The following is a 21,463-nucleotide window of genomic DNA, read 5'->3' on the forward strand; positions in this document are numbered from 1 at the left end:
TTAAGCTTTTGCATCATTGTGTACCAGCTGCAGGCTTTTGATGCAAGACTTTGGGAAACCGGAGAGTAGTACATTACAGTAAAGTAACAAACGCATGAATTATAATCTCAGCATCAGACGGGGATGCTCTAGGGCAAATTTTTGAAATATTGCGAAGATGGGGAAAAAAGCTCATATAGTAATATTCTTAACGTGTAACTAGAAAGGCCAGATAATGAGTCACCCTGGGTGATATTACATTTGTCAATGTTCAGAGTAGTGTTTGAGAATAAGGTATTAAGATGGGCCGATAATTATTTTAGTCTTTTCCGGGTAATGGCTCAAGAAGTTAAGTGACAAGCCATATTTTTATCTCTGTGAGGAAGGCCTCCAAATTTCACAATTTAGTGGGGCAGATTCCTCCATTGGAAGATACAGTTGCGTGTCATCTACATAGTAATGGAAACTGATATTATAGTTGTGGATACGATCACATAAAGGAACTGTATAAATACTGAAAAGAAGGGGACCAAGTACTGAGCTCTGTGGAACACCACAGCTAACAACACTCAACAAAGTCATATCGCTGTACTTAACACATCGCATCCTATCTGAGAGGTACTGTAGGATCTGTAACATGAGAGGACAGTTCCCGAGAGACTAATATATTTATCAGCCAATTTAGTAAGATGCTGTGGTCCAAATTGTCAAAGGTCACAATGGGGTCCAGGAGCAACGGTGATAGAGCGCCAGAGTCCATTGCCAGGAGAAGATTGTTGGCTACCTTAACCGGGGCTTTCAAAGAACTCAAAATCCCATCAAACCTGGACAATACAGCTGCACAATCTTACATGAAAGAACAAAGATGTACATGGACTTTCGATCCACCGCATGCTTCCCACTTTGGCGGACCTTGGGAAAAGATGATCTAAGTAAGTGACTTATCTGAAGTCTGGGCTCGCTCTCCTGTTCTCCTTGAGTTTATATTAAACTAAATGTATAAGTGAGATATAATGGGATGTGTTTGCGTGTGCACACCCTTAACCCGCATGTTGTGTGAGGAGGTTGCACCACAAACCGTTGTTAGCGGGTCAACCCAACAAAAAAGAAAGATATATTGCTCAATAGGGTTAATAACAACCCCCTAACAATCATGCATTCATAACTGTATTTTCCGATCGTTATTTGATTTTACAGCCCCTAAGACACATCAGTCAATACATTTATTACATTGAAACACGGCACTAGAGACCCTAAAGCACAGGTGTGGAACAGGCGGCCCGCAGGCCAGATCAGGCCCGCTAAGGGATTGAATCCGGCCTGCGAGACAACACTCAGAGAAGCACAAGAGAAAAATAAGCTGTTGCCAAAGCCAGGTGCCTCTCACAAAGACACTGTACTTGTATTTCTTTATCTCTCTCTCTCTCTCTCTCTCTCTCTTTTCCACCCCTTTTCTCCCACTCTCTGTCTCTGTCCCTTTCACTCTGTGTCTCTCATTTTCTCTTTCTTTGTTGCTCTTTGTTTCTCTCTCTCTGTGTCTTTTTAACTTCTTTTGCTCTAACTTCTTTTTTTCCTTTTCTCTCATTTCTCTTTCTCTCTTACTACACTTCGCGCTTTCATTTCTCTCCTTCGGTCTTTCTATTTCTCTTTGGATTTCTTTCTTCCTCTCACTTTCTTTTTCCCTCTCTCACGACTTTTTATCTCTTTTGTTTCTCATGCTCACTCCCTCTCTTTTTCTTTCTTTTCCCTGCCCTCTCTCCTTTTCCCTCCCTCTTTCTCTTATTTCTTTATCTCTATTTTTCTTTCTCTCTAATCTACTAGTCCGGCCCCCGACAGAATGTTTGTTCTATCGTGTGGCCCCCCGAGTTAAAATGAGTTTGACACCCCTGCCCTAAAGCAACAAAATTGGAAGTGTTACTTTCATTACTCTGACATTTGCGAGTCTGATAAATTGACTTGAATCCTAATGTATTTTCTATTTCAATCCAGTATGGCTCCAGTTCCAGATTAATAAAATAGTGTAGGCTGTAGAGAATGCTGCTGCACGGCAAAAGTCGTTCAGATCCCCTCTAGGAGGACATTGGAAACACTGGCCGGAGATGAAAGTAGGCTTTGTTGACTCGGATCAAGTGGAAATTTTATTTCTAGTCAAAACGATTCCAGAGTCAGTGAATGATCATGTCTCAGGTCGCGACGCGCCGGCTTTTGAAAAGACGTGGGCAGAGGACAGAAGACAGAAGGAGAGATGGGAGATCAGATCGGGGAATGAGAGGGACAATCGAAAAGGGAGGCTCGAGGAAGCCTCGAGCGACAATAATTTGGCTAATTTGATGGAATTCACTTAGTTAAATACTTTAAGAAAATAAATCTGCCCCCGTGTGGAAATGCCGGTCTCTTGTCAATATTTTCCCTAAATTAAGAAAAGAGCATGCATTGTTAGGAGAATGAAGTTTGTGTTTGGTTAATGAAGTCAGATAACTAATTCGAACAATTTGGTAAACGCTACATTTGTAATATAGTTTTTTCCCTAACAATAGCCCGAAAGCATGACAAATGTTTAACTTTACCTTGTGGCAAACATATTGGTATTACGTCCAATAACTAATTGTTACATATTTGAGCAAAAACACATCACTCACCTTGATTTTAAATTGCCATTCTTTAAAACCAATCAAGTAATTTTGTGTGCTGTTAAAATTATTTTACCTTGAAGTCAATTTGAAATATTTATTCCTCAGAAACGTAATTAACGGATAGTGTGCCCGCTTTGAGACTGGGAGGTCGCTGGTTCGCGCCTCGGCCGACTCATACCTAATTGGTAATATGGCGGCGCCCTCTGTTGGCTGCGGCTGCATCGGCTCGCTACAACGGGTCAGGTGTATCGACATTTCGTTCTGTGTACATTGTTACAAAGAATGACAATACAAAGGAAATTATTATTATTATTATTATTAAGTATCCCTAAATATCGGCTACCAGAAAGCCCTAGCCACCAAGTTGTGAGTCGAGTTTGGTGTCGTTAAAGATAATTACGCCATATTGGGAGCATGAGGGGATATACACGAAATTACAAAACAAGCTGAAGAAACACGTTTGACGAAGTTCACTTCCACGTTTTGGTAAGTTAGCCCATTTAAGTGTGAAGCTAAGCTATGTTAGCTCGACAGTTCCGATAAGTGGTGAGAAAAGATTTGTCCTTGCGTCGAATGGGTAGTAAATCAATGAAACGAGGAAACTACGGCTTAGACAGTGTTCGCCCGCCATTTTTGTAGTGACAGGACAATCATATCTCTGAAGTTGACGGGTTCATTTATCTCATTCCCATACTTACGCACAATTTTGTGGACTATTTTGGTCTCAAAATACTTTATGCAGTATTGGGATGTTTTTATAACTCAAATTTGTTTTTTTCTGTCCCTTTTAAAGCCTCTGACGTCAGTTGGACAAATTTTGGGAATAATGCCAGGCGTGCCGAAATAGCTCAGTTGGGAGAGCGTTAGACTGAAGATCTAAAGGTCCCTGGTTCGATCCCGGGTTTCGGCATCTGGTGGTGCAAGAATTTTGAGTTTCAGAAATTTCATTTGCGCTAATTGAAATAGTCAAAAATCACCATATAGTAAATGAACATTTGACAACTTTCTGGGATTTGATGTTTTATTGCAACATTTGACTGATTTACCACTAGAGGGCAATATTGTTTAAGAATTAATTACCTTAGTCACCATAACTCACTGTCATTAAAGGTTAGCTTGATTAAAGTCCGAAGACAATTTTCAGCATATTTTTTTAGGACATTTGAAAACTCAGTTGTATGCATCTATACAACCCCCTTTGATAAATTGCCAACAAATAGCTACATCACTCACGGATAGGGTGCAGGTTATCTGCCCCCTAAATGAGGACTAACAAGGAAAAAGCTAAAATACATGCTTATAACCAGTGTTGGGCACGTTACTTTAAAAAGGGAATTAGCAATAGTTACTCACCACTTCTTCCAAAATGTAACTGAGTTAGTAATTCAATTACCTTATAGTAAAAGCAACTAGTTACTTGGGAAAGTAACAATTTACATTACTTTAAAATTAAGTTGTTGTATGTGAAAGAGTTTGATTTTTTTCTGAACAGTTACATAACACAGCATTTACTTGTATAGATGGAAACCCTGACTATTTTTTTAAAAACGGCTTTTTTGGCTCGGCTCACTAAAAAGAGCTCTTTGGCTCGGTCCCAACGGCTCTTCGTGTTCTTTTTGTTGCTTTAATCTCTACATTATAAATTATTATGCAACATTATGCCTTTGCACAAACGATTTAACAAGGGTGGGGGCGGTGGAGGGATAAATGAAAAATAAAAGTGAAAAAGAAACACAAGAGCCTGCTCATAGAGACAAACGACACAAGTCGGGTGCTGTAAAAACTCAGCCCTCATTCACCTTTTCTTTCGGCGCTTTAGTAAATACTGTATTCGTAATCGCTATCCATTTATATGGTAGTCGCTCTTTTGAATGGTGACATGATCTGAAAAGACATGACGGTAACAACTCAGAGGAGAGCAGTAAACTGCGCCGCTGAACATGGCGTAATCATTGAAAAATTCAAACTGTAGAGCGCACCTGATTATAAGCCGCACCATGTACATTTTTAAAGGAAAAACAATTTTGTAAATACATAAGCCGCACCTGACCATAAGCCGCATGTGCCCACATTGAAACATTAGTTAAATACAAATAAAGAGTCTGCATGATGCAGAAGTTGCACCGATCCGTCCACAAATCACATGGAGACCGGATGAGAGAACTCCCATGCACCCTCGAGGACCCTGCAGAGTGAGTAGAGCTGGTCCACTGTTACACGGCCCATATGAAAACCACACTGCTCCTCTTAAATCCGATATTTGACTTCCTGATGGTCTATGTCCTATAACATGCTGGGCTACTATTGATTGATACCATGGAGATACACTGTAGCAATAGTCTATTGGCTGAACTCCCTCCTGGTTCCGTTCAGTGTGCTTCATAAAGACTTTGTAAGTTAGTGCGACAATAATTTTGTTTTTGTACTGTATTTAGTCACTACGGGTCCTAAGACTTGCAGTGATACTAAAGGAAGGAGAAAATCTTGATGACCATGAAAATGAAGCTTGGGATTATTAAGAAAAGCAAATAAAATGAACAAATCTCTCTCCCTATATTGCATTTACATAATCAATCAACGATCGAGACAATTATTCAGAATGAGCTGGCGACTAAAGCAACTTAGTCTTCTATGGGCATGACATTCCATGCAACGGTAAATTTTAAAATCAGTTTTGATTTTAATCTGCTGTTTCATCCCCCCTCTGCATCCATCCACTAACTCCACTGTACCAGCTCGTCATTTGACACCAAAGGTAAATGCATTTTTTTTTCCTTTACATTTTTAATGTTGCTAATTTGATTTAATCAAACACATGCACATAACATACAAGTATTACGTACTATATAAAATTGTACTATTAATGTTTGATATATATATATATATATATATATATATATATATATATATATATATATATAATTGTCGGGTTTTATCGGGGGTTCACGACTCATTAGCTCGATTTCACAGGTTTCTATCTGCCGCGGTCCCCACCTCTGAATTAATGTCGCATCCTGGGAGTATACGATACATGAAACCTAATCGTTTTGTCTCTTTTTATTTGATTCTCATAATAATGTGTATAATCGCTAGAATATTGTTGATAAATGCGAAGAATAATACATGTATCTTAATAACATCTTTGTTTATTCTGCAGTTTGCTAGTTCTCTCTTTTAAGGTTCATTTTGTACCTGTTATTGCGGATCGCTGTCCAAACAGCGGGCTCGGCCACTGGCAAACTCAGAACTGAGGGATTTGCGTCATCGCCATTGAAATCAGACTGAATGGGCAGTTGGCTGTGTGCTGATGTACCGAACAGTCCTTTGACAAGAAGCGAGCAGAAAGCCATGGGAGAACACACATTGTGGGGAGACTGACACAAGAAAAAAAAACTGTGTTATTCGCGTTTTTTGTGAGTATGGTTGTCGAGTGGCGTGAGGCCAGATATTACGTCAGGTATTGTAAGTAACTTTATTGAAATGCAATTACATGCATATAACAAAGTCAGTCAATCATGTTAGAGCAAAAACTGAGTGTTCATTTTGAAGTTTATATACTTTTATTGAAAGCTGTTCTGCCTTGTTATCTGTTGCTATGTAATTTGGTGGCTAATATCCTGTGTGGAGGCTTATGCAAGGTCTTCTCAATGCATTTTTTCATCACTGCAATTTGGTTTCCTGGTGGCTTTTTCCTTTATCGTCTTCCCAGAGCCTCATAGGGAGCCTGAAGATGCCAGTCAAAGGGTTCAACTCAACAAATTAAGGTCACAGGTGGAGGATGACCTACCACAGGCAAGGATTTTTCTCTCTCTAATTAAACTAGACTCCTTTCCTGATCTCACTTCCAAGGCAGGTCTCGCACACATTGTAGACAATTGCGGTTTTATTCCAGGCTTACATAATCAGAGCAGCGTGACTTCTACCATTGTCTGTTTGCCACTGAACAAACTTTGCTTTGTAGGTGATGACTGAATGTGCACAATGCGGAATCATTTTGAAACAGGATTGGTTGTTAGTGTCTTATTGTTGGATATACTAGAGCTTACACAATCTTTTTTGTGAAGAGTCAAGTCTGAGTTTTTGACTGGGACAAAATCACAGTAAGGCTCAATCCAATTCACACCCCTCCCCCTCAATTTTACCCCTTACTCTAGCAAAGTGCAATAATCAGGGTAAGAGTCTGGATCATCCATAAATCATAGAGTAAGGTGGAAAAGTGAGGGACACAAGCCCTTTTTCACAGAGTCAGCCCAGGAGCGCCCTTGCTTCTCCCTATCCACACCCCCCCTTGGTATTACTGACCAGCCTCAAGCAATTGTGGATGGGAATAAGCCAGTTCAAGTCTGAGCTCAAACTGTGACAGAATGTACTTCTAAATTCACGATGAGGCTAAATCCTATTATTCCCCCTTCCCCTCAATTTTACCCCTTACTTTTAACAAAGCATGTTCACAATGAGGGTCAAAGAGACAAAATCCGCCACAAAGTGAAGCATAATGTGAAAACGTAAGGGACGAAACCCCCTTTTCACCGAGTCAGCCCGGGAGCGCCCTAACTTCCCCCTATGAGGTGCAGTACTCATTTGCCTGTATACTTATTCCTCTTGTAAATTAAACATAAGTTTATTGATGGAACCAGTTCAAATGTTACTGTTTTGAAGTGAGTGAAATTAAAAGAAAAAGACAAAGAAAAAAAAGGGAGTGGGGATAAACAATTGTCACAACAGGCGGAGCTCAAAGTAATGACATGGTAAGCAGAAAGTAATCTCTTGCAATGAATCTTCCCTTTCCCCTTCCCCTTCAAATAGCTTAGTATTTCTGATTCATGCTACAAGCCTCTCCCGAATTTGGGTAGGTTATGTTGTTGTAGAAAAGCCTAGCATTGAAGAAATTATTATCAAAAGGGTAAGGTGCCCTCCCTAGTCCCCCAACCATTCAAATCCCTAAAGCCCTAATAGCATCCATTTCCATCCCCGGCAGAAACACCAGCCGTAAAACCAGCACTGGGGCCTGAAAAAAAACACACTGGGACAGGGGACACAGCTTGCCGACCCTCCGAGCCCCCCGCCAGCACCATTTCCCCCTACCACACCCAATCTCTGCCCAATCTGATCACTCGAAAAAATCAAGTACAAAAATAATTAGGAATCATTCTCTTGCCCTCACCAAAGAAGTTTAGGGGAAGAGAAAAATAAGACAAATTGGAGAGGTGAAAAGAAAGGAGTGGGGTAAATTCAGTGTAAATGTTTAATATTTCATATGAGATTTACCAAAGTCATTCAAAACCACTGTTTTAAAATTCCAGTCAGCAGTATACGTCTGTATTTCTTTTATGTTCATTTTGCTGTATCGATTTGGTCGCCAACACTTACACAACTCAACCGTTACGTCCTGAGTGACTGATGAACGCTTCGCTCGCTCCAAGGCCAAGTATGTCCGGAAGCTGGGAGTTTAATTCTCCGGATGCTTGGAGTCATCTTAATGACAACCTCTCCAAGCAAAGACGGACAACTTAAGCCTGGCGGCATATCACAAATAAAGATGTCGCATCCTCTCGTCACGCAATGAAAAATAATAAATTTTGCTTTGCACAGCTCGTATAGTTCTAATCCTAGACAGGCATCACTGGCGAGGATAAATAAATCGTTAAGCTTTTTTTGCGAGCGAGTGAGCCGTTGTGGACTGTATTGTGACGTAACGCTCCATCATGCAGACGGCCCGAGTGTTTGTGACTGCTCTCGTGTGAGACAAAACCGACACATTGTCCTGGCGGAGTAAGAAGCAACAAACCCGCCCACTAATTCTTGAACTAACTCCAAGAAATGGGGGACCTGTTTTTCTGTGAATAAGCAGCTGTGTTGCAATGCACTTACTTTCAAATGCATTCCTGCTGAGCAGCTTTAATGTTTCATGGATCTATCTATCGTAATCCCTTCCTCTTTCGGGCTTCGTACTTCGCAGTGTAAATTCATCGCAGGTTGAAAAACATTTTTGATCCATTATCCCCGATCGCATATGGTTGCGAACAGGGGCCAGCACATGAAAACGGGAACAGTACTCATGCAACCACGATCCTTTATCCCAAGCCGAATAGTTTCTGGCAGCGAGGGCTGGCAGAGCACATTTTTGTCCCGCCTGTCTGCTTTTTTTTTACTGTTACTGTATCTGCAGTCGGCTATTGTTGAATCCAGGGGTCAAGAGAGCAAATGAACAGCATCTTTGTGGCCGCAATCCAATATCCCCGGGCGACGAGTGGGAGCCAGCATAGCGTATGTTAAAATGGGCTGGGCTACTTCGCAGATTTTTGCATATCGCAGGGGTGTTCTGGTCCCCATTAACATTGCTAAACAAAGCATTAAAGTATTTATCTTTGGTCTTAGTACCTTTCTAGCCAGCTACCATTGAACCTTCTTACCTTTCCAGCTGTTTTTTTTAACCTATTCAACTCCTTAGCTAGTGATTCAGCTAGCAAACTTTTCAACCTTTTACCTTTACAGCTAGTTACTTTTGAAGGTTTTACCGTTTTACCCTTTTAGCCAGCAACTTAGCTAGCCACCTTTGAACCTTTGGGCATTTCGATTCTTATCGGTATGGAAAAACTAATAACATGTTTAGACAGTATATCATCAAGTGCAGGGAATTGATAATTACATTTTATGATCATTCCAGCACATGCAGGAAAAAGTTGTTCTTTTGGTGATTTGGGCTCCATTATATATATGAAGCCTGACGGGTCACCAGAGGGTGCCCCAAATTTCTCAGAGTGCATAGTCTCTCACATCAATAAACTATTGTAGAGCAACTTAGCAACTATTTACCAGTTGTGTCAACTCTGTGTAACCAGACAGGCTCAATTGACTGGGTAAGGGTTAGTTTAAGAGGTTATAGCAGTGACTCAATACATGCATCAGCAGATGCGCTTTCCAAGTACTGTACTGTGGTCAGATTGCAGGTTGTTTGTCATCTGTAGCCAAGCTTCCACTTCTGTCATCGCTGTTAGAGCACCAATGCTGTTCTCACCATCTGTCTGTATAAATGAGCGAGTTCAAAATAGATACAAGCACATCAAGGAGACATCCTGAAGAGTCATTTTCTGGAGATGATCCAGAAGGCAAAGCATTACTTCTAATATAAAAATATTTTCCTCTCCGGAACACACATCCCATCGGACTTTGTTAGATGATATGGGTCTGGAGCTGTCCCACTTGAGTTTTTTTTGTAGATATACACAATACCTGGTCTCTTATGTAACAGTGTTAAAGATCCCAGCCTCCCAAAGCAATGTAGAAATTTGATGCATCCATGGAAACGCGATTAGTCATAAACAATATACCATAAACTATAATCTCCTTATTTCACAACTGTCATATCTAACTTTGAACTTTCCACAAGCCTCAAGTGGATGGATATTTTTAGAACGAAAGAGGAATGTGAGTACCTGGAAAATAAACTCGCCCAATTGTTTTGGCGAACATGCAAATATCTGATAGACTTGAGCACCCTACCTTAAAACAAAATGGATATACCGGTAGTTACAAACCCATACATAGGTTATGCTTCAAACATACTACAAACTAACATTGTTTTCTTCTATTAAGTCAAGTCATGTTTATTTGTATAGCCCTTAATCACAAGGATTCTCAAAGGGCTGCACAGACCATTGCAAACTACAGACTATTGAGATTTTACAAGGCTTGAATGTAATATTTTCTTCTACCTTAAGAACTAGGGTTGTCTTCAATGCTCAAAAATGTCATTTTATTCTTGTAAATCAATATTGCTTAAAGTACTTATATATTTATAAATTTAGTATAATTGAAAGTAAAATAGTTTTTTACAATTTAAATAATATGAATTGTTTTTCCATTTGACCAAGCCGATTGGGTTCAGTATCAGATTTGGCAGAGCTGCTTAGCCAAAACTAATCTTTACTAACACTTTTGAAATACTGTACCTTGCTCCCGAGTATGTAAAAGGTTTATATAATTATCAAATAAATCTTCATTTACTGGTCATGATGCGCAGTTAAACATCTAATTTCTGTTTTATGTATTCAGTTTACTGTAGGACTTTTGCCTGTTGACAAGGGGCTTTATTCTGTTTGACCTCTTCCTGTTTTTGCAAGAGACGGTTTCAAATAAGGGTGGCTAGGTCTGCTTTTTGTGGTTTCTTAACATCGTATTATTTGCGACCTTGATTCATTGTGCTGGTCAAAATATGAAAAATAAACTTCCCGATAAATATCTATGAGGCTGGCCATGCCGTCTGTTAATTGTGATGCAAAAGTTGTCAAAAATGCAGGAGTTGTGGAACAGAGAAGAGAGTGTAACTGCTTGATGCTGCCTCTCCCGCATGCATACCTGTATATCAAGTTCGACTGTCTATTTTCTTTATTGTTCTGGATTAAACAAGGCCCAAAAAAGAGCCCTGATAACTTTCTTTCTCTGCATTGCTTTTTTTAACCCTCCAGTGCGTAATTTTCTTAATAGTAGTACAATAATATTTGACTGGAAAAACTTCAATGTTTTTCCTGTTAAATTAAGGTTGAAACACATTTAAATATCATACAGATGAGCTTAATAATGTGTTGACTCATGCTCAGTCTTTCCACTAATGTAAAAAAAAAAGATACTCTGCAGTATTCCGTGCACTATTTAAGGTAAAAAACAAGAACCAGATCTAGTGTTCATTTGGATTTACTGTATATAGGTAATTTGAGTGTATTTGTATAGACAAATACTGTATATTAAGAAAACTCAAACCAGGGAAGGCAGTTGTTTGGCTCTTACATAAGGGAGAATGCAAGGAAGAATCTCCAACACAGTGATTTACTATCCCTGGAAGCTGAGGGCAGGTGGATGCTTGTTAGATGACCAAATGTCTTCTGTCCATTAGCAGATGATACATCACGGTGCAACATATCTCATTGACACTCGCAGTATTTAGTTCCGCCTGCATTAACATTTGTGGACATAAACATGTCAAGTCCAACCAAGCTCTCTATACCGCTTGTTCCATTGAAACCTATGCAGGGTGAGTTTGGGTGAAAGGCGGAGAACACATAGCGCTTGGTCTTCATGTATCATAAGGTTCTGAAAGCAGGGTACAGAGACAGACAACTACATGTACACAACACTACACACTCTTAAAAAGATGGATTTGAACTCCCTCATTGGGATGGATGGACCAGTACCTCATTGACCCCCAAATGCATCCGTACACCCTTGCTCTATACAATTTGCATGTATTAATTTTACAGAGGAGGGGCAGGTCATCTCAATTGGCATTGATTTGGGAATGCAACCTAAAGTGGTTAGGGTTACCAGCCCAAGAATATTTCAATCATGAATTTAGTGGTATGAACACAGTATTCAACTACTACAGTATCTGCTTTAAATTTTAACTGCACTGTTCTAGTTCTCCAAGAGGAACTTTAACTTAGATGTCGTCTGAGGGTCCTAAATTAGAATAATCTGCAACAACATGAAAGACGACCGTCTCATGTAGGAAATATAAGGGTCTCTTTGCTTTCTTATGAGACAAGGCTTGAATTTAGATGCTGATTGCAAGAGTTCACAATAAAAATCCGCAACAACAAGTAAGGGGACGGTTTCAGATTCAACACCATGTTGGCTGATTCTTGGGAATTAGTTTTTTTTTCTGTACAAGGGAATCTCCCCAAATTGACTAGCATTATAGCGGGAAACTTTCTTTTTGTGCTGTAACTTTCAGGGGTCGAAAACTCCCATATTTGCCGGCGCCGTTCCCCTTTTTTTCCCTATCTGTGTTAATAAATTGTATGTTCTATTTTCATTGGCCTGGTTCATTGGATCAATTTTCTTGGGATTAGTAATTCATATTCATGGGATCAAAACTTCCAGTGTGGACTTTGCATGTTCTCCCTGTGCCTGCGTGGGTTTCCTCCGGGCACTCCGGTTGTCTTCCACATTCCAAAATATGCATGTCAGGTTAATTGGCCAGTCCAACTTGTGCCTAGGTGTGAATAAGCGAGTGAGTTGTCTGTCTCTGTGTGCCCAGCGACTGGCTTGCAACCAGTTCAGGGTGTCCTCTGCCCACTGCCTAAAGATAGCTAGGATTGGCTCTAGCATCCCTGCGACCCTACTGAGGATAAGTGGTGCAGATATGGATGGATAGTAATTCATATCAGAACTCAAACAACTTAAAGTAATATTATAATATAATTTAATTTTTATCAGTGTAGGAAATTCTAGCATCCTTCCGGAGAAAAAAAGATTTATGGTGGAGCACCAGCAACACCTAGAGGGAAATTCGTTTACTGATTGCAGTAAAGAATAATTCGTTTTGATCCTAACAAATTTCAAAATTAAAGCTAGAAAAATCCCTACATAGATGTATTTATAACGGTACCATATTTGCACATACAGTATATCAAACAGATGTAAATATAGACTATTTTGTTACTAAGGTTTACATGTATGTACAATTGTAATGTTTTTCACCAAGACTACTGCGGGATTGGACCAGATTACCATGGGTTTATATACAATTTCACCTTGCTATCCCCACTTCAGAACAGAACTGTGTTGTATCCCGGGGTTCTTGAGTACTGTTAGGGAATCCTTAGGATATTCAACTATAAGAACCCCTTACTGAAAATTCTTAGGAACATATTGATGTTGACATGGCAATGAAACCACATGGATGTAGCAGGGAAAGACCATAACACCTCATTTGTGTCATTGCAGATTGAAAGCTAGGAAACTATTTTGATATTAGCCAATGGCCGACAGGGCCATCTGAGCGCGATGGCCGGGATTTAGAAATTAGTCATTGCTGCTCAGCCATGGAAAATCTGACAGGTTTTAATCTTGAGACGGCACCTGATAATCCTGTCTAGGGCTATGTCATTTGCTGAGTCCAATTTTGAAGAGGAACTCCTGTCAAAGTCTGCAGGCCAGGAACCACGACTGTATTCTATCATAACACTTTATTTGCATTTGTGCACAAGCAGTTTTAAGATCATGGAGAACGACTGAGTTTTTTCCCCAGTATTTTCCCACAGTATTGCTTTTGATGAAACCTGTTGGACTGAAAAACAAGGTGTGGTTTAGACGGAATGGATTCAACTTGCTTTAATTTGTTGCTTGGCTCCTGTGCCATCTACATTCCTCCCTTTTACCTCACCTCTTATGCTCAGATTCCACCATCCAGGAAGTCTCGTTTCTTTAGATTTTCTTCTAGTAAAGATAGGGTTCTTAATGTATAGTAGGAACCTTTTCTTAAAGGATGCACTGAAAAATGGCCGAAAATTACCGAAAGTTGATTCGAGCTGGGCAGCACGGCGGCGCAGTGGTTAGCGCATGTGCGGCACAGTTCATGTCATGGGAACCTCCTGCGTGGGTTCAAATCCAGCTCCAGACTTCCTGTGCGGAGTTTGTATGTTCTTTCCGTGCTTGCGTGGGTTTCCTCCGGGCACTCTGGTTTCCTCCCACATTCCAAAAACATGCATTTCAGGTGAATTGGCCGGTCCAAATTGTGAATGAGCGAGTGAGTTGTCTGTCCCCGTGTGCCCTGCGATTGGCTGGCAACCAGTTCAGGGTGTCCCCTGCCCACTGCCCGGAGATGGCTGGGATGGGCTCCAGCCCCCCCGCGACCCTAATGAGGATAAGCGGTACAGCTGATGAGATGAGATGATTCGAGCTGGTAATGTGGAGTTAGTGGGTGGATGTGAAGGGTTGATTTGAATTAAAACTGATTTTAAAAGTACCACTTGCGAATAATGTCTTGCCCTTTGAAGTCATTGATTCTTAAGCTTAATAATTGTGCAAAAATGCAACAAATTTTAAAAAACTGGCTCTACTATTTAAAATAGCAGCGACAATATATAAAAAGGCAAAAAAATAGATAGCATGTCAATTTATGAATATTAAAGAGAATTGGTTATGTCCAGGTGAGGCAGACCCAAGCGTAGACACACGTGCTAAATGCCATTTTATTTTGCGCCATAAGGATTTACAAAAGGCGCTCCGCAAATAGGAGGGGGTTGGAAAAACACAGTTTTAAGGGTGGATTGAAGATAGTTAAAGTCAGGCAGAAGTTTCAGGAACATCGAAGCTAAACGACAATCCAACAGCTTTTGTTGGCACAATTTTAACTACTGGGATCTAATTAGAGTCATGTGTGAGTTACATTTGTCTGCCTGTTGGCGCCCTCTGGAGTACAGTGGCATGCCGTATCCTAACATAACTATTTTTTTATTACGTTTTGCAGACTAATTTTGAAGTCTACAACATTTGTTTCCCAAAATGTTGTTCTGTTTGATAAGTACGTCGAAATAAAAAGAGCAAATTTTCCAATGACTCCACACCTAATTAAATGCATATTCGAAAATGATAATTTCACTGCATGTGTTGAGGCTTGTTCAAAGAATTTTGGCAAGGACTCAGACAGCAACATACAGTGTTCTTTTACAATATTGAATGTCCCAAAGCTCTGGTGGGTTTGTCTTTCTATCCGTTTTGGTTTCACTGGGCTGTTAAACCCTCAAGGGCTGTATTGGTTTAAAAGTATGTGTTTTTGTTCAATGAATATTACAAAATAATAATAATAATAATATATTGTATTTTCAAGCGCCTTTCAGGACACCCAAGGTTGCTGTACATATAAGTAGGACACTACATTAAAGGAAGAGTAAAACAAGCAAGTAATAGATAGCAAATAAAAGGGGGCGGTATGTGAGGCAGATGGTCAAGAAAAGGCTAGTCTGATGAGGTGAGTTTTGGCTCCGGATTTGGAAGTGGACAGGGTAGCCGAATTTCAGAGGTCAGGTGGCAATGAGTTCCAGAGCTGGAAGGCAGAGCGGCTGAAAGCTCTCCTCCCCATGGAGCTGAGGCGGGCAGGGGTTATAGTGAGATGGACGGAGGAAGTTGATCGAAGGGTGCGGGAAAGCGTGGCAGTGTGAAGGAAGTCAGTGGATTATTTAATGCAGATTTTTGTAAAATTGAAATATGTACCTGCCCAGTGTGACCATATTTAGTCATGATTGTATAGTTTTTGCATTTAAAATGTCTTTATTTAATTAGTCGTACTCATGTCACTTCAGTTGTGTTCTATTTTGTAGAGGGAAGTGACCTTATGCACCATTGTTATGTCTTTTACCGTGCTTCTTTGAGTAGAGTACAAATTGGGATACAAGAATCCTCAATTTCAGCTAATGGGGGGATGTGATGTGATAAAGTCACGCAAGCAAACTTTAAATCCCTGTTTACAAAATACAATTGATTTCCTCAGGCAAAGGTTGAGTGACTTGAGCTTGATTTCCTCAAGGGTGACGAAGAAATCATCATTAGGATAGTGCACTATTCATGTGTTTACCAACCTTTTTGAGCTAAGGCACACTATTTTCACTTTTTAAATTGATAGTATTAGGTTTTTCTTATCATTTTTGGTCATCGTGGATCTGGAGTTAATTCAGGTTACTCATTTTGGTTAATTCTTCCTCCAGAGTCTCACGAGGAAAGATGCTTCTCACACATGCTCGGGGATTTTTGTTCTTTTTCACTCCATTTGTTGCTGTTGAAATTGTTGTTAGAGAGTAAGGACGCAAAGGATGTGAAAAGAAAAAAAACGTAGAGACTGTAAAATACTCTATATATCGTGATTTAAATTTGTTTTTAAATTGATTTAATGATTGGTATAAAGATGTAGGATATGATAATACGTTTTTATGATTGATTGAAGAACATCAAGTTATCTATTTCCTTTGACTTCAACCTGCCATCCTTTTTCTCCTTTCAGGTGATTATTTCATTCTGTGATGTGATGTTTCTTGCAACACAACTGAAAAGAAAAAAGAAACGAGAAATACAAATACAAATATTTTTTCTGTGGTTTATGACTTCTATTATATTTTTAAACCATTTTTAAAAGTTGTCCTGTATTTTTGTATGTTTTAAAATAACTTACATTTAACTTAAGTAAAAACCTAACATGAGCAGTGCAAAAAATATTTTCCCAAATTCTGGCCTCAAATGGCAACATAATAATAAAAATCTGCAAAATTAGGAGCGAGATTTTTACTTTATTTTACTTGTTATTTTTGTAGTGCAGTCTTAAAAGGCTACATCAAACAAAATAAGTTATTAATTATAGTTCCCTGTACTACTTCACAAGCAGATAAAAATATCATCGTATATAAAGGCATTGTAATCTGCTGCCACCTACTGATATGGACGAATGTTACATTTACTTGACTGATAACTGGAAGAAAGCAAAGATAATGAACAATGGCATGTTTTATTGCAAAGATAACATATGGGAAATTTTCTGGTTGAAAAGGAGATTTCTATTCAATAGTGGGACCCCTACTGTTTTACTTTGTAATAGATTTACAATCATCTTATGGATCACCTTTTTTGCATAAGAATGATGGTAAACCGCCTCAGCCTTTGCATAAAATAAATTCTACAAATATTGTTGTATAACATATTTGTGCCCGGAGTATTCTGTAATAAAACCTTCGAAGGAACTGCTTATCCTCTTGCTACCTGGAATCAAACAAAAATGCGAAAGTAGAAAAAGACGGCTTATAACAAGACATAAACAAATTAAAATGCCTATTGCAGCTTCTCCATTTTGGGATAGACTATGCAGCACACATTCAGTTTGGCTTCATTTGCAGAGTATCAACAAAAGGCATTCCATTATGCTTAGGCCGATGTTGGCTTTTAATAGTGAGCGATAAAGTGAGTGAGGAATGTCATTTGCAGTGGGAGGAATGAATGTGTTTATATCTGGAGGGGACCTTGCCAACGTGTTGAGTGAGGTACACTTGGATTCTCTGGTCTGTCTGTCTCACATGTGTACTGGTAACACCTGATACCCTTCAAAGATGATGAAACAATGTTTTTCTCACAATTTATTACATATTAGAAGAATTAAAATCATGATCACTTTGCTCACTCCAATATTTATATTTATCTAAGTTGTTTAATAGTGACAGTTTGTAATACTTAGCCCCCAGTGCAGGGAGTAATGCGTTACTTTTCTAAATAACGAGTAATAGAACGTGTTATTAATCAACGTTTGTAACTCTACTGTTGTTGCTACAAGGTGCATTGCTGTGTTACATCACCGTTCTCTAAAGGGAGCCAACAGGCAGTCTGACCGCCCCCACCCCTGTACCCCAAGACCCACACCTGACTGTAATCCAAAAACCGATGTTTAAGGACTGTGTCGGCAGCAGAGCCCGTCGGGTCATTGTCTTTCGTGTCCCTTGTCAATCATTTTGTCATCCCCTTCCATGTTTGGTTTAGTCTGTTTTTTGGCCACTTGTTTGTTACTTTGTTCCTGATTTAGTTATTAAGTTACATATTTTTGAGCATCACAACCTCTGGTCCTGTGTCCCTGCATGTGGGTCCACCAGTAAAATTGTGACATTGTATTGGATATTAATAGAGACCGCCGATACTAGCCATGTATCCATTTGCAAAAACAAAATTACGTATACGATTTTTGTCATGACATGATATTTAACATATCAAAAGCTCTAGAAGTATCGGTATTCTGAATTGGTTTTGTGACCTCAATGCCCTGCTGCACAAATACGACGTGCTAAGTTTGAAGTAAACATCAGACATAGTATCGGCATCCCCGTTTTCTGCCAAGGTTTTATCAACAACTCTCACAAACGTGACATTATCTCCTATATTTGTGCGGGAAACTATTTTTGTCCATGTGATCGCTTTGTTTATATCTCTCGGTGGATGTTTGGCCGCCCAAATTACCAACCACGTCGTATTTCTAGTCAGGGCTTACAGTTTGCTGACCCAGAAGATTTACCTGTGGCATTTATCCCGTGCACTGTCAGAGGGTCAGTCTACAAAAATGACCCTATGGTTGATACAAGTTTTTCCACTACGAATGTGTTAAGTGCCAAAGTGGCTGGCACGTGTTGGTTGGCCTGTTTCCTAAACGCGTTCCTGTTTTGTGGATATGAGATCATATATAGTATGCCTGTGTACTTGAAAGGTCACTGGAACTGTGCATGTGTGCCTTAATCATTGCAGGTAACGCTCCAGACTCCTTCAAGTTAAGTCAGATTAACTGTGGTATGATTCTAAACCGCTTAAGGACCTGAGGTCAACATACAAAGGGACACGGTAAACCAATTCTTATAATGGCAATGAAACTAGAAGTGGGCTACACAATTGTATATGTATACAGCAGTGTCTGAAATAACGTCTGCGTGCATCTTTTACATCGGGCGTACAACTTACAAAACGTCTTCGCCGACAATTTTTTCAAGAAAAAAAAAAATATATTTTTTTAAAGACAGGATGGAATGTTAGCTTGTTACAAACGTTTGCTTTATTCTGATTTCAAAATCTTCGTTTGGTTTGGAAGTTTTGGTTCGTTTGATAATTTGCGTACTCGGCAGCCAATCAGAAGTCTGCATCGAATAACTTCGTGCTTCTGGACTTTCCCGAGCGTTTTAAGGTCGTGCATTGCATATCATTTTCCAAAGTAGACGCACAAAGAACACAAAAAAAATGGAGAAGTGGTTAGGAATCAAGCCAAAACCTCAGCCCCAGAAGAAATATTCAAAAGAAGCTAAAAAATTTATGACGCTACAAAACGTAAACGTACATTAAAAGCATCGTGGGAAAAGGAGTTCACGTGGCTTGTAGCAGATGACGCAACACAAACATTGCATGAATGAAGATGAGTAAATACAGTTACATACTGATGGCAGATGGAAAACAGCGATGTCATATACATGCAATGAATGTTATAAGTAGAATTATCTCATCTCATTAGCTTCACCGCTTATCCTCAGTAGGGTCGCGGGGGTGCTGGAACCCATCCCAGCAATCATTGGGCAGTGGGCAGGGGACACCCTGAACTGGTTGCCAGGGCACACAGGGACAGAAAACTCGCTCGCTCATTTACACCTAGGGACAATTTGGACCGGCCAACCCACCTGAAATGCATGTCTTTGGAATGTGGGAGGAAACCGGAGTGCCCGGAGGGAACCCACGCAAGCACGGGGAGAACATACAAACTCCGCACAGGAAGTCCGGTAGCTGGATTTGAACCCACACAGGAGGTTCCCAAGACCTTAGAACTGTGCCGCACACGCGCTAACCACTGCGCCGCCGTGCTGCCCAAGTAGATTTATAATAAACTTAATTTTAAAGTGTTGTTCTGTTATATAGTCTGATTATCAATCCTTAATACTTTGCAACATTTTTTTTTTTTTGTGATTAGTCGTCTTATTGCATTTCAAATTGTGAAAAATGGGAAAGGCAACTTTATTCAGATTCAGATTCAGATTCAGATCTACTTTATTGTCATTCTAGTACACGTGTATACAGAACGAAATGTCGATGCATCTGACCCCCACAGTTTCCTTGAATGTACAGATATAAATAAAGTTGTATTGTATTTTGGCTACGTATAGTATTTTACCATAGTGCCGATAGTGCAAGAAGAGTAGCTAACCAGATGTGCAAAATGGGCAGTCAGGTTAACAAGTCAGGTACACAGTAACATTAACACTGTAACAATAACGCTGTAATTACCATAGTGCAGAGAGCAATGTGCAATGAGTGGCAAGCTATAAAAAACTGCCAGTAGTGCAAAAAGTCAGATTAGCAGCCGTTTAGATTTAAGTTAACTATATGTTAGATTGACCATTTAACAGTCTAATGGCCAGGGGGACTAGACTATTGCGGAGCCGGTTGTCTGCCCTGGTGTCCGCTAACTTTTTGTCATGAGTTTCAGACACTGGTATACAGTATATATATATTGCATGTAATACCTTTTCTTTTTCAGCTCTACTCTGTAAAAAGTGTAGGTTGAAAATAAGCAAAAATAAAATATATTTTTCGTTCTGTCCACCAAAAAGTGAACTGCACTCGTGCGGCCGCGTCCCATTATCCCTAATTGCATTTAGCCGTGAGTGAGAATCAGGCGTGACCACTTTTCTCAGACCTGCCTGCTCTTTTTCGGTGTAACTATGTTCATGCTTGAAATGAACTGCACTCATGCTGCCATGATCCATCATCCTCAATCACATATTGCTTCAACCAGGAACGGGCAGAGGGCACTTTTATCGGAAGACATGCTGTTTTTGTCCACCTTTAATGAAATGAACTGTCCATTATTCCCAGTCGAATATTGCGGATAGAGCAAATGAGAATATTTTGCTCTTTTTTGCTTATTGCGGGGTTTCCTGGTGTCCATTAACTGCGATAAACAAGATATTACACTATATGATTCCAAAGCATATGATTGATGCCCACCTCGTATTCTGTTTTGTCCTGTCTTTTTCTGAGGCCTGCCTGGCTGATACGAAGGAGAAGGATGATTTGGGATGGGTCAGCGGACCGGGGTCTGACCTGCAGCATGTCAACCCCTGCATTTACCAGCTGGCGTCGTCGTTGATGTCATGCTCTTTCCGGACATTTTCAACATCTTACCTAGTGTTTACTATTCTGTGTACAGTAATGCTAATTGTAATTCACCCTGTTCAATCCTGGAAGGGGGATTACCACATGTGAGGTCCTTTCTCAAGGTTTCTCTTTTCTCCTCACACTGAGGTTTTTGAGTTTTTCCTTGCCCGCATGCTGGTTTGCTAGTTTAAGATCAGGTAATTGTGTAATTTTGTAACCGTAATCCTGTGCAGTCCTTTGAGACATTTTTGTGATTAAGGGCTATATAAATAAATTTGACTTGACTTGACTTGACATGATGTTCTGAGAGGTTAGGTTGGGAGAAAGAGATTGATTTTATTTTCTTATTGTACATTAATTGTGTTTATAGAGCACTTTAAGTTACATTTCAGTGACTAAATAGTGCTATACAAATT

The 21,463-nt window shown here is 39.8% G+C and overlaps 1 non-coding gene across 1 annotated transcript; it reads left to right on the forward strand.

The window, feature by feature from the left end:
• Window positions 1–3,449: 3,449 nt before the first annotated feature.
• trnaf-gaa (transfer RNA phenylalanine (anticodon GAA)) lies at window positions 3,450–3,522 on the forward strand. The gene has a single exon. It is a non-coding gene; the product is annotated as a tRNA-Phe (tRNA).
• Window positions 3,523–21,463: the final 17,941 nt, after the last annotated feature.

This window comes from Urocampus carinirostris, chromosome 6, assembly GCF_059441175.1.
Source record: "Urocampus carinirostris isolate Australia breed hairy pipefish chromosome 6, RoL_Ucar_1.0, whole genome shotgun sequence".
NCBI lineage: Eukaryota > Metazoa > Chordata > Actinopteri > Syngnathiformes > Syngnathidae > Urocampus > Urocampus carinirostris.